The sequence below is a fragment of the Arctopsyche grandis genome, chromosome 3 (assembly GCF_051622035.1).
Source record: "Arctopsyche grandis isolate Sample6627 chromosome 3, ASM5162203v2, whole genome shotgun sequence".
NCBI lineage: Eukaryota > Metazoa > Arthropoda > Insecta > Trichoptera > Hydropsychidae > Arctopsyche > Arctopsyche grandis.
Genome location: NC_135357.1, coordinates 1,977,860 through 1,992,020, shown reverse-complemented (window position 1 = coordinate 1,992,020; position 14,161 = coordinate 1,977,860). Strand labels below are relative to the sequence as shown.

General features: G+C 30.8%; 1 protein-coding gene across 1 annotated transcript in view; it reads right to left on the bottom strand.

Annotated features, from left to right (window-relative positions):
- Nucleotides 1–13,407, bottom strand: part of LOC143910016 (uncharacterized) — a 358,729-nt gene extending 345,322 nt beyond the window's left edge. The window contains exon 1 of the mRNA XM_077428351.1: nucleotides 13,333–13,407. The gene's annotated coding sequence lies outside the window, so the exon portion shown is untranslated. The remainder of the gene's footprint in view (nucleotides 1–13,332) is intronic.
- Nucleotides 13,408–14,161: the final 754 nt, after the last annotated feature.

Genomic DNA, 14,161 nt, shown 5'->3' with positions numbered 1-14,161 from the left:
TTCTTTTAAATTTTTTTATTTAATAAATTAATATGCCATAATCTATGCGATGATATTTCATCGGGCACAACACTAGTATAATAATACGAGAGCAAATTTTAAATAATATGCGCATTTTTAAACCAGAAAAAAATATATAAAATTCAGGTCAATGAGAGACACCCGATACGATTCCGTGCGTCGATTTATGAATTAATGGAATAAATCATGGATAGAACATATTAATTTGCTTCCAACGCAATAAATCTGATATAGTATACGTCTTTTTATTATAAAATATAAAAATTTCGTTTGTCGGATAAGATTTAACATATAAATATGGCACCATTAGGGTCGCGCCCCGTCCACTAACAAAGCCATTACTGTCACGGCTTGTACGCCAATAAAAATGCTAATAAGAATCCATACTTACGATATGACTCGTATCATACAGATACGTATAAATGTATACATCTGAATTACTACTACAAGCAGACCTGTTCTTTGACGATATTCCTAACAGCGATGTTGCGAAATATGGAATTATGAGAATCATTTAAAATCCATTATCATCTGCGCCAAAACTTAAACCGCGTCTTTCAAATCAAAACAAAGAGCTTTCGGCGACGCAAATATGTGTGTGGGTCCCCTTATTATTCGCGTGAATTGTTCCCAACTTCCGGTGAGTTCCATTGTTCTTGTCACACACACACACACACACCGGAAGTAGACCGTTATCGACTTTGATGATGCTGCTGTGTCGTATCTTAATCTGAGCGACAATTTTTTAACAGCGGGAATGACAAACTATAGCATTTTCAAAGCGGAAAAAATCCACTTCCGGTCTAAAAAATATAATCAAAATTATTCGCATATGAAAACTAAACACTTCAATATAATATAAGCATTATCAAATTATTAAATTTATATTATTTGAGTACTAAAAATTAAATTATACAAAAGGGTCAAATCAATACGCAAAATATGTATGTAAAACGTACCCTATTCATCATTTAAAATATAATAAAAATACATATAAAACTACAGTTTTTGAATTGCCGATTTATTTCGCATGCTTTCAGCTCTATAACGACGTATTTAGCCTGTCGTTATCGTTAATTTTCGCGTCTATAACGAATTCGTTACGTGTGTCGTGCTCTGCGTATTTTTTTACTAACTCGCTGTATAAATCAACGTTCGACGATATAATTCTAAGCAAAAAAAAAATGGATATTATAAATATTTATTACATATTCTGCATCAGACATACGTCTTTAATTATTCCTACGTACGATACATCAGTGGCTTAGTTCTAAAAGGGTCAAAGTCACAATTAACGTATATGTATTATATTTGTATAGCTGAGTCAGTTTCGTAACTCTAGTCTAATCTACATACATTTTATATATGTATACACATCAATACAAGGCAATGTTTTATATACTATTGATTTTAGCCATATACATTATGCACATACACGTACGTGTATTATTATTGAAAATATAACCCATTTGTGAAAAACTAACGAAACGCACGTGCCTAATGTATGGAACGTGCGATGCGCATTTCAGTTCACGGTAAAAGCGTATTAAATATGTGAGTAATGTTACTTTTTTATTTTAAAAGCGTATTAAATACGTGAGTAATGTTAATGTTTGTGTCGGATCAAAACGAATGATACGCATTTAAAGTTCATCTCAAAATAACAATATCGAATAACAGAACCAACTCTCGAGTGAAATAAATCGATTCCGTTGAAATATATCACTTATAAGGCTATCAAGTGGTATCCGAAATCTTCATTTTCGACTTGAAATTAATTAACATACAAATTTGAAAACAGGTATTGAATTTTTGAATGAAAGATATATTATTTTAGATAGAGTTAAATTTTACGATCAATTTTGCATATATGTACATATGTATTTATTGATATTTTTAAATAAAAATATAGAAAATACACGTAAACCACTTCATAAGCAATGTATTGATTATCTTACTACTTGCCATCTCGCTTGCACCCACACTACATATCTGCGTCACAAATGTGTACGGACACGGGCACCAACGAAAGCCTTTCTAACGTAATTACCACTCGAGTTAGTACGCTTAGATAAAAAAAAATATTGAGATGGAAAACCAATCCTTATAAACGTGGTGAAATTAAAAAAAACTGGCCAAATAAACGCATAATAGCATGAAAAATAAATGTGTAACAAAAAATATATATTTGACTTTTAAAATTCGCTAGATAATTAATTATAAGTATTTTAAAGCAATGAAATATCACAATCAATAGGAAAAACATATGACTATTGATTCCAATACTCATTTTGAATACAGCAATACTAGATTATTAGTTATAGATCGCAAAAGCCAAAAAACTGTAAAAATTCCACCTTTTTTTAAACGCTCATATCTCGTAAACGAAAGCAAACCAACAAAAATCATTATCATATTCGAATTTAGTGGGTTAAACTTAGTAAAGATTGATTAATTTCTGCTAAGGTAATTTTTTTTTTGTTGCTCAGTGTAATTTGATCTGTAAAAGAGATAAGCAGATACAACTTAAATATATATGTACACATACTCATATATTGTGAGTTTACTCATATTTATTAAAAAAGAATTGTAAATAGATTTTTGAGCTCTTTTTCCTATTATTCTGTACATTAACATTAGAATAACATGATACTATGATTACTAACAAAATTAAATTAAAATTGTAAAATAGAAAATGATCAGTGGATCAGTAGCTATTAAAATAGATATAAGATGTATTGTGAACATAATTTAGTAATAATAAAAAGCATTTAATATTTTAAAATATGTTGGTATGTATTGAGCTTAACTTTTTAGAAATGATTTCATTAATTGTTTTTTACTTAAAATTTGAATACAAAAATCAATCAGAATGTCCAAGCAGTTTATCCTGCATTCCAAATAATTCCTCCTTTATTCATTTGATACCATCAAGATCACATATGAATAAATTGATGAACACTTATTTTATGAAATGAATCAATTTAAGGCAGGCTTGATCTTTATCATTTACATAACAATAAAAAAATTAAATGATTGTGATTAAATCCAAGCGTCAACTATTATTTCTATATACGTCTGTATATGTAAATCCAAACGACGCGCTCGCGCATGCGACTCTCAATTTTTTTTTTTAACAAATCAATTTCAAACAAAAAACAACTGAAATCTTAACAAAGCAATAGAGACACATTATTCAAATTTTTTCCAGCTCGAATAATTTATTTACAATCTTCGCGTCGGGATTTATACTAATTTGAAATGCGACGCTGTAAAATCGCCTCTCGCGTCGATAAGCCCGACTCTATTTATGGTGTACAATATCGTAAATTGCGCGATTTATACGCCGAATGATCGGACAACGACATGCAAAACCTCATACCATATAATACCCATACAGAACAGATGCAAATTGCGTACTTTTGCCAACGATGCGAAGCCGAGATTGCGAAAGACCCATAAATCAACACTGTCCGTAAGATTGAAGTTAGCTTGAGTGGGTATTTTAAACATTTTCCCAAAAACTCAATACAGCAACGGAAATAATACACCTATGCTTCACCTGTATGGAATAACGCCTCGAATACTAACCTTTCCAAACTCCAAATAATACAAAATAAATCCCTAAAAGTAATTTATAACACACCCATATATACTAACATGAAAAAACTGCATGCCATGAATAATAACATTACTAACAAACAAACTAGTAAATTACATGACAGAATCACTAATAACCATACTAACACACTTGTGAAGAGTCTGGGTGATTACAAAAAAATGTCTATACCCTTCAGGTATAAACACAGATTACCTCAACACAATCTGCTTTAGGTCATCGACTTTAGTGAGTCTTTGATTAATATTATGTATTAGATGTATTATGAACATTTATAAGAATTGTAAATAGGTTTTTGAGCTCTTTTTCCTATTATGCTGTACACTAACATTAGAATAATATAATTCTATATGATTACTAACAAAATTAAATTAAAATTGTAAAATAGAAAATGATCATTAGATTAGTAGCTATTAAAATAGATATAAGATGTATTGGTACATATAAAAATAAAATACACATGTACATCAGGTATGAATTTACCATCCCTGTAAAAGTTTACACTTCAATAAGAGTAACAAAAGCTTCGTACATATATACATATATGATGTTTACTACATGCATAGCATCTTTGACTGATAGTTGATTACAATACAGGCATATTCTTCGTCCACCGTTTATTATAATCAACGTTGAAAGCATTCCTGGATTATCTTTTAGTTTTGAGCGCGCGCATAAATCCATCCGCATAAAATTCTCTACGCACAGTTAACCCTCTGCGCTCGCGAAACATTTTGATTTACAACTTCGGTTACCGCCAGAGCGGATTGTTAATAATTAATTTATTTCGGATGGCCTCAGGCCAGTCCATCCCACGGAGCCCCGCCTAAATCATTCGTTTTATTGCCGTCGAAATCAATACGGACGCGATAATTGTCGGTTCGGTGCAATCGAACATCGAAGCAATCATATACTGTACGTCTACATACATAATATACATATAATACACATTCACAAACGGGAAATTGTCACTGACGAGAGCGTAAGTTACGCAATTTTCATTTTCAACGACGACGTTACGCATCGAAGAAAATTATCGATCATTAAATCACTTTTCCTCTCGATCGAAACGCCGGATGTACGCCTATTATTGAACACGCTTACAAGTCTAGTCGCCAATAATTATTCTGACGTTTAATATTTGCAAGACGGCTCAATCGTCTTATAGAGATTGATGCTCTTATGTTGGGGCAAAAAATGATTAAAATAATTATTCAGTAATTAAATCGATAATAGTCCATGAAATAGACAGCACTTTAATACGGATAAAGAAACACGTCACACATGACTACATATATAGCCAGCAGTTTGGCTTAGTGGTAGCGTATATATTTAGCACCACTGAGGTCAAAGGTTCGAGTCCTCGCCATCTGCTGGTTAGATTTGGGGGTTTTGTGACTCCAAATCGATCGTTTCTCTATCAGAGTTTGCCAATTTTATCTGATCATTGCTGAAACGGTTCCTGAAAATTGGTATTAGATCTAATCCTGTTGTCACAAAAATCTGCCTGTGTATAATTTGCAATAATTATACACAGTGATCTGAAATCTATAGATATCTCTATAGACATATCTATAATTTCGTATTTATTATATGTATAAAAACTGTACACAAAAAAATCTAAAAATAATCCATAGATGTATCTATGATTATTATTTCTGAATAATTGTTATATGCTTTATATTCTGATTGTATATGTATTACTGTATTTCTGATTTATGATTGTTTATGTATTCTGTATTTCGTTAACGTACACCCGTCGCATTGGAGCAAATCTGTAATGACGAGTGTATATTGATTTGTAACAATAAAAATAAAAATATGTACGATGGCAAATATTGATTTATTTTTTGTGAAATTTTAATCACGAAATCATTACATTTCTTTATTTATCTATTATTTTTATAATAACAATAACAATAATATGACCAATGTGACCTGACAGTTTGCCCCAAAGTGTCACACCAATCTTGCAACAAAAGAAAAGAACAATAAAAATTACCAATCATTCATCTCATTCAAAAAGAATCGTGTTAAATCTCAAGAAACTAACCATCTCATCAACATGACAATATAACAGGTCCAAATGTTCATCTATCACGTTAAGGAACCGGATAGCCTTTACAAAAGACGAGTTATTGAAAGCAGACGTTTTCGCAGGAATAGGTTGGAAAAGTAAATGATGACGCAAAGCTCTACCACATTCAGGCGCCGAAAATCTAAATTCCAATAAAATCGAAGAGTTTTAATTCTTCCCTTTAATACTCCAAAGAAATATTAAAAAATGTCAATAGTACTTCTCGAAGATAGTGAATCAAAGCCTAGCATAGCTTGTAAAAAGGCAGTGGGAAATAAATGGGGTAAATATTTATATTTCCTCTTTCTATCAAGAGAGAGAATTTAATTTCAGTGGGACTCCAAATTACAGACCCAAACTCTAATATGCTTCGGACAAGCGAACAATAAAGCAACACCATTATACTTAACTTGGATCTTGGAAGTAGTGAGCATTGCGCAAAACAAATCCAAGCATTTTGGTAGCCCTACAGCACATATCTGAGATATGAGTCGAAAATTTGAAATCACTCCTAAACAGTATGCCAAGATCAACAATTAAATGTCAAACTTCCTAATTATTGTATAAAAAATTTAATAATTCTTTACCATTTACTATAAATATAATATAATAAGAGTCGGAAAATTACAAATAGCTTGTATCGGACTTTCATACGACACTAATTCGTTTTTAATTTTTTGGTATTTTTGATGTTATGACTTCGCGTTCCGCCACTGCAGTCAAATTATCTAATGAACAGTGTTTTTATATCATGAATGCGTATTTTACAAATTTTAGAAGACAGGCTTTGAATGTATATCTACATACATACATTTATACGAAACAAATACACGTAAATAGAATCAGTATGATTGATCAATAATCAAAAAATCTTATATATTATATTGATGTAGACTTTTTCAAATATTGAAAATACCTCTCCTTTACTAATGTGAATAAAAAGAGTTTACACACACTCTATGAAATATAATGTAAATCAACAACTGACATTTAGATCTATTCGAATTTCTGTTCCACAAAAATCAATGCCGTCGCAATGACAGCTAACCATGAATGACAAATGAAAAAGCAAATCGTGTAAATTTGAAGCGCGTGATCATTTAATCAGCAATCAACTCATCTACGATAGTGCATGATAAATTACAAACATAAAAACTTTCATAGTTACATAGTTAAATTTACTCGAATGGATTTTAGTTCACCATTTGTGCACTAAGATTTTAAGCTGTTGAAAAATAGATATAAATATAATAATAAGATGAGATTAGAGCGTGGATATATGTATGTACTAACGCGATAGACCATAAATAATAGATCGTTAAAGAATTTCGTGGGATTTCCGCAATATTCGAGACAATGGAACTGTGGGTGTGTATTGGTAGGAATTTCGACCGAAAATACGTGATCAAAATAACCCAAAGATCTTATGGAAATTTGAGTACTAAGCGAGGAATGCATGCTTCGAAACTGTACATACATACATATGTATGTATGTATATCGTCCTGTTTCTTTACTTTCAATATTTGCCGTTTAATATTTTATTTTTATTTTATTTTACATATTAAATATATACGAGAAAGGCCTAACAGGTAAACCCCAATGCGCCTTCCAAGACAATTAATTACAAACATTGTAGCATTTTTTATTATATAAATCACTGTACATATTTCGACAGGCTGAAGAACACGAAATTAACAACTAATTAATCCATAGAGATATCTATGGATATAGACTTGTACATAATTTTTTACATATTGTACATAAATCAAATTCAGATATTTGTGGCACAGCGAGTAAGATGGTTTTTGCCAATTTTAAGGAACCGCTTCAACAATGAAATCAAATAAATTGGAAAACTCTAATAGGAAACGATCGACTTGGAGTCACAAATATCCAAGAATGATTTTTTACAAAATATATTCAATATATTAGGCATTGAAATACCTTCTAGAATACTTTCAATTGGAATTGAAAGAATTAGACCGAAGTTATACCTTTCGTTTAGAGTGAATTTAGTACAATAACGCTTGCGAGTAGAAGGAGACTATTCTATACACACTAATTTTAACTATTTGTAATCAAATCAACAATAAATATTTCTAAACAATTTTCAATACATTTACATATATAATATATGTATATATACTTCCTTGACTTCATACATAAATTAATTAGTATTTTATTACTCACCATTTACGATCTAGACCTAGTTAAATAATGCACACTACAAATTTCATATGATTTTAAATATATGTATATACATATTAGTATTAATGGGATCTCACTATGAAATTAATATTATAATAAAATCTACCACTATATATATGTATACCTAGAGTCTTCCTACACTCAAAAATCTCTACAAATTCCGGTTCGCTGAGCACGAATACGATCATTAACGACATTGAGACATTCAGACAACGATCCCTTTCCTCGGCCTTAATGAAGGGTTAAAGCTCAACGGCTCGCTTCAACATCGAAGATACCATCTCTTGTCTTCTCCTTCTATCCTCCACCTCCTCTGAAGAGCAAAGGCGACGTGCCGTGAAAAGGACAGGTGTCCAGAGAGGGCAATGAAGCGTGTGTCGTCCCAAATATCACTCAGATAGCGATCTAAACCCTCGAGCACATATTCGTATGTAAGCTACCTCGATATTAACACCGATCCCTGCTTACACGTATTCAGTTACAAAAATAAATTTATGCAAGATTGGAATCGTTTACTTATTACAGTTCGAATTAATATAGAAAAAAGTTTGGATGTGACCAACCCAAGACTTAATGTACATATGTATTTGATGAATATAAGAAGGTCATAAAACAAAATTCGATAGTTAAATATATGTACATACACGTTCACACGTAACGATTATGTGAGCACTTCCGGTTTTTTATTATTTAAAATCACGATAAATATTATACACATTAAATATCGAGAAAATAAAAATAATTTAAAAGTTCAATATAAAATAATGAAATATTGTTTTAAAAAAAATACTACTTCCGGTTTACCAAAACCTTAGCAGCTCTAAGTTAGTACATAAAGAATAAAAATATAATTTTTCAGCTTGATACGTTAAGTGGCGTGGACAGAATCGTGGCGACAACATTTTTGACCTTTCTAAGAAGAAAAAATCCCACTTCCGGTGTATTAAATTTAGTGATTTTTTTTTACTTTCATTACATTAGTACAAGAATTATACTTGAATTTTTTCGTGAAGAACACACATGTTTAAAGGGTCGAAAAAAATAGTGGAAGAAAGATCGAGCAAGGGTAAACTGCCACTTCCGGTTAACGGATGCTTAACAAATTTTATACATAACTTGGTATTAAGTTTAAACTTTTAGATATCAAATTTCAGTTCAATAAACTAAAGGATTTCCGAGAAAAACTTAAAAAACCTCGACTCTCTAGAGTAAAAGTGCTAATTCCGGTTCAGATAAAAATATTTAAAAAATATAAAGTTATAAAGAGTATTATTTTTATTACATGTAAAAAAATTTCAGTCCAATTCAGTTAGCGGTTTGGGAGATAATTGCATTAAAAAACTTAAAAAGAAGAGAACACCTATAAGGGGAGGTACCATTTCCGGTCAACTTATAAATTTGAAAAAAAGTTACGTCGTATCGATAAGAATTCTAGTAACCGATACTAAATTTCAGTTTGATAGGACGAACGGTGTTCAAAAAATCCCCAAAATACACAGACACCCAAATTTCTAGATCATGAAGACGTAATTAATGATAGTGATTCTGAGTTGGAATCAGTCAAAATCTCGAGTTAGTGCTTTGGCAAGATCACAAAGCTTCAACTATTATTACTACGTACATATATAGAAAAAGTAAAAATACTCAATTATGTACATATATAGCGTTATTAATAGTTGGACTTATGCAATTCGGGGGCATGTTTAGAAGCGGTGGCGTTTATAATGACAGTGTTTTGTGTGCCAAATAAAAAATTGTATTAGCCAAAATGAAACGTTGTCGAATTTTAATGGTGGCACTACAACCATCATTGACGCGTTTTATAATTCGATTAAGTGCTCGTTTAATGACGGCAATCGATGAGCGTCAGACGGCCAACGGTAGTTTCGAGCTTTCGTTATATAATATTTTAAATCATTAAATTTATTTCGTCTTATTTTTATTAACTTAAAAGCGACTTACACTATATGTATGTATATATAAAAAAATAGATATATATAAAAAAAACTTCGGATGTGACCAACTCATGACTTTATCTATATATTTGAGGAATATAAGAATGTAACAAAACAAAATTCGATAATTAAACATACATACACGTTTACACATACCGGTTATGAGAGTATTTTCGATACAAATTGAGCGCAAATGTAGGGAAACTTACACAAGACAAAAGTTCTACTTCCGGCTGTCGGATTTTGTTCAATTTTTTTTTATTACTTAAAATCACTATAAATATTATACACATTAAATATCAAGAAGATTAAAATAATTTAAAAGGTCAAAATAAACTAATGAAATATTGTTTTAAAAAAAATACTACTTCCAGTTTACGAATTCTGACCAAAACCTTATCAGCTCTAAGTTAGAACGTAAAGAAAACAAATATAAATTTTAGCTTGATACATTCAGGAGTGTGGAAAGAATCGTGGTCACAACATATTTGACCTTTCTAAGAGGAAAAAATCCCACTTCCAGTTTATAAAATTTAATGATTTTTTGATGACACCTATAAGGGGAGGTAGCATTTCCGGTCAACTTAAAAACTTGAAAAAAATTTACCTCGTGTCGATAAGAATATCAGTAACCAATACTAAGTTTCAGTTTGATAGGACTAACGGTGTTCAAAAAATCCCCAAAATACACAGTCACACACACACACACACACACACATCAGTGATCGATTCCGAGTTCGAATCAGTCAAAATCTCGAGTTCGAATTTTCGCATGATCACAAAACTTCATCTATTGTCACTGCGTACATAGATAAAGTAAAAATTGATCACCTGTGTATATGAAAGGTGACCGCTGAGCGTAGGTATTTGATCTTGTTAAAATATAATATCCAGCGGTGTAAACGCGCCTTTGGACAGGTCGTCATGTCTTTATTATCGAGTGGCTGAAGTCGTGTCTCACTCGCGAATTAATAACCCTTTCCGTCCGAGGCGACGTCGAAAGATGCTGGTACCAATTAACCGGTGAATAATTATCGATCTTATTTACGACAGTGATTCTTACAGAGTTCCTGCATAGCTGCCGTCAATTGTTGTGAACGACAACCTAACATGAATGGAAAAATTGAAGATTATAACTGATCATTTTGGTAAATATCATACATGGGCCCTTATATATCCACTTGTTTGATCCTTTTCACGTATTTCAACTATATGGAATAACGCCTCAAATACTAATCTTTCCAAGCTCCAAATAATACAAAATAAATCCCTAAAAATAATTTATAACACACCCATATATACTAACATGAAAAAACTGCATGCCATGAATAATAACATTACTAACAAACAAACTAGTAAATTACATGACAGAATCACTAATAACCATACTAACACACTTGTGAAGAGTCTGGGTGATTACAAAAAAATGTCTATACCCTTCAGGTATAAACACAGATTACCTCAACACAATCTGCTTTAGGTCATCGACTTTAGTGAGTCTTTGATTAATATTATGTATTAGATGTATTATGAGCATTTATAAGGATTGTAAATAGCTTTTTGAGCTATTTTTCCTATTATGCTGTATATTAACATTAGAATAATATAATTCTATATGATTACTAACAAAATTAAATTAAAATTGTAAAATAGAAAATGATCAGTTTTATATTTGAGCAGTATGCGCATTATGCACATTTTTAGATTTATATTTTTGGATTGTTATTTATTTTATTTGAGTCCAATACATTTTGTTCGAGTTCACTTTTTATATTGTACGCATTTTTTAATTTTCTGTACGGTTTTATCATAGAACCGATATTTTATTACAAAACAAGATATATTGTAATAATACATATGTACATAAGCAATACGTGCTTACATTTTAAGATTCATGGTTAATCAGTTAAATATACGTAGGTATAGCTAAATATATATGACGAATTATTACCGGAAAAATTCAAGATATTAAAAATATACATAGTTTTCAACTGAAATCCAGCCTTGAATGTTAATTTAATAATATTCTAAAACACACATCAAAACTGCTCAATTCAAATCTTACAATTCAGAATACTTTCCAAGCACACATTCCAACAGCACGTTCATGCGAATTTTTATTACCATATAGTTTCAAGCAAACATTCGTTATCCACTTACCCGAAATCACCTACACATTTTGTAAAATAGATGGATATAAAATACACATAAGAGAAATGGTAGTATTAAACCGATCGTTTCGAGCGGTGGTCCACATTCATACAAAAATGCGGCTGTTGGGGATATCGATTAATAATTCTAGCTCGGTAATTATAGGGTAGGTTGGCCCTTGGATGGACCTTCATGCCCTCGAGAGCCACCTCTCCTCGTCCAGGTACCAGAGAGGAGCAATTTAAAAATACCGCTCACGAGTTACTCTCGACATTCTGAGAAAAGTATCTAAGAAAATACGAATTCGAAAATTATACACCATTCGTTTATGAAAATATGTTTTTTTTAAATTACTATACGCACCATTTCACTTATTGGTATGTAAATAATAAGATAATTGTAGTAAATTGTGCATATATTTAAATAAGAATAAAATATTATAACAGGAAGTGAAGTGTATTGTACAATGAAATACGTAAGTGTGCCAAAGTTTCGCACGAAATGTCATGCTTTATAGCTATTTCATCGTCGCACATGAAATATTGCAAATTTTATATGTTTATTACAAATTGTAGATCAAGTTTGGATTATAAAGTTTAATATATCGTATTAACTTTTTTTCTTAAAAATATTTGTATTATAAATAACGGCGTGTTAACATACTTACATATTATGTAGATAAGTAAGTAATTTTAATATTTTACAGTTACGTCAAATATTTATTACGTTGAATCAACGTGTGCTGTTAAATTTTGATTAAAATCCAATTTTGATCACATTAAGTGGCGACTTTTTTAATATATTATATGTAGCATTCTAAGGGAAACTTTTTGCGTTTGACACGCGAAAGGTTAAAAGGCTTCGTTTGACACTTTGACCGCAAACGAAATTCAATATTAATCCTATTTTTTAATCAACCATTTATATGGATACTAACATCATATTCTAGTATTACATTTAATAGGCAGGGGCGCTAAATTTATTCTACAGTAATTATGAAGGAATAAACAATGAAATTTGAGGTTATGAGTTGCTGCCGGCAATATGTATACTCACTTATGCCGGGAACCTTACAAGTTTAGAATAGATTATTAATACTAAGGATGCTTTAAGAATAGTTTATCACTGTATGATTGTCCATAAATGAGTTTATGTATTTACATAAATGAACTTTTCAATCATCAGATAAATTAAATCAGCTGATAACTAAAAATAATTGTATGTGATGTATGTATGTAAGCTTATTGTAAAAAACTAAATGTATGTAAGCTTATTGTAAATCATATTAACAATTAGATACAACATAACTTCTTATTGAATACTTATCTTGCAGATAAAACTCCGTGAAGAGATATACTTTAAGCCGTGAAATGTCAGATTTGACACATTTGGCCATAAAACAATATATATCGTGTATTACCCTACAAGAAGCTACACGCCAAATTTGAAATTTATATATACATATGAGAGTTAAAACTATAAATATTTATATATTAGAGATAACGAGAACCAATAGAGCAAATTTCATAAAATATAGAGTGAATTATAGGCGTTTAAACGATTAAAATCTTATATCGCCATATCAAGGCGAACAGGTTGGAGATACGGGACGAACGCTTATTAAACGTCAGGGAGATTTACTTTCCGCGTGCTTAAAACGCGTTGTATACGATATTTTATCTCCAACGTAATGGCAGACGATACATTAACGTGTATTGATGACCAAAATGAGCAATATGGCAAAGTATGAAAACTATCGGATAAGAGATAAAAATGACCACTGACACGAAAGCCATGTGAAACGTAAAGGAGGTATGTAAAAAAAGCTCTCATTTTTCATATAATTCAAATATCATAGTTCAGCTCATTTGCTTGATTCAAAAACCAATTACAATGATTTTTGGATAATGAATAATTACATGTTAAATTGGTGAATATATGTACATAGTTAAACATTATTGGTTCCGCGATGTTTGGCATTGAATCGACATTTAAAGTACAAATAATGGTTTCATTAATTCCAGTATCATATACAGGAGGTTACATACGTACATGAGGATAAATGCTAAATAGTTATTTAGCATTTATAAACATTATAAAAAAATATAGAAACCAATTTTGACAAAATT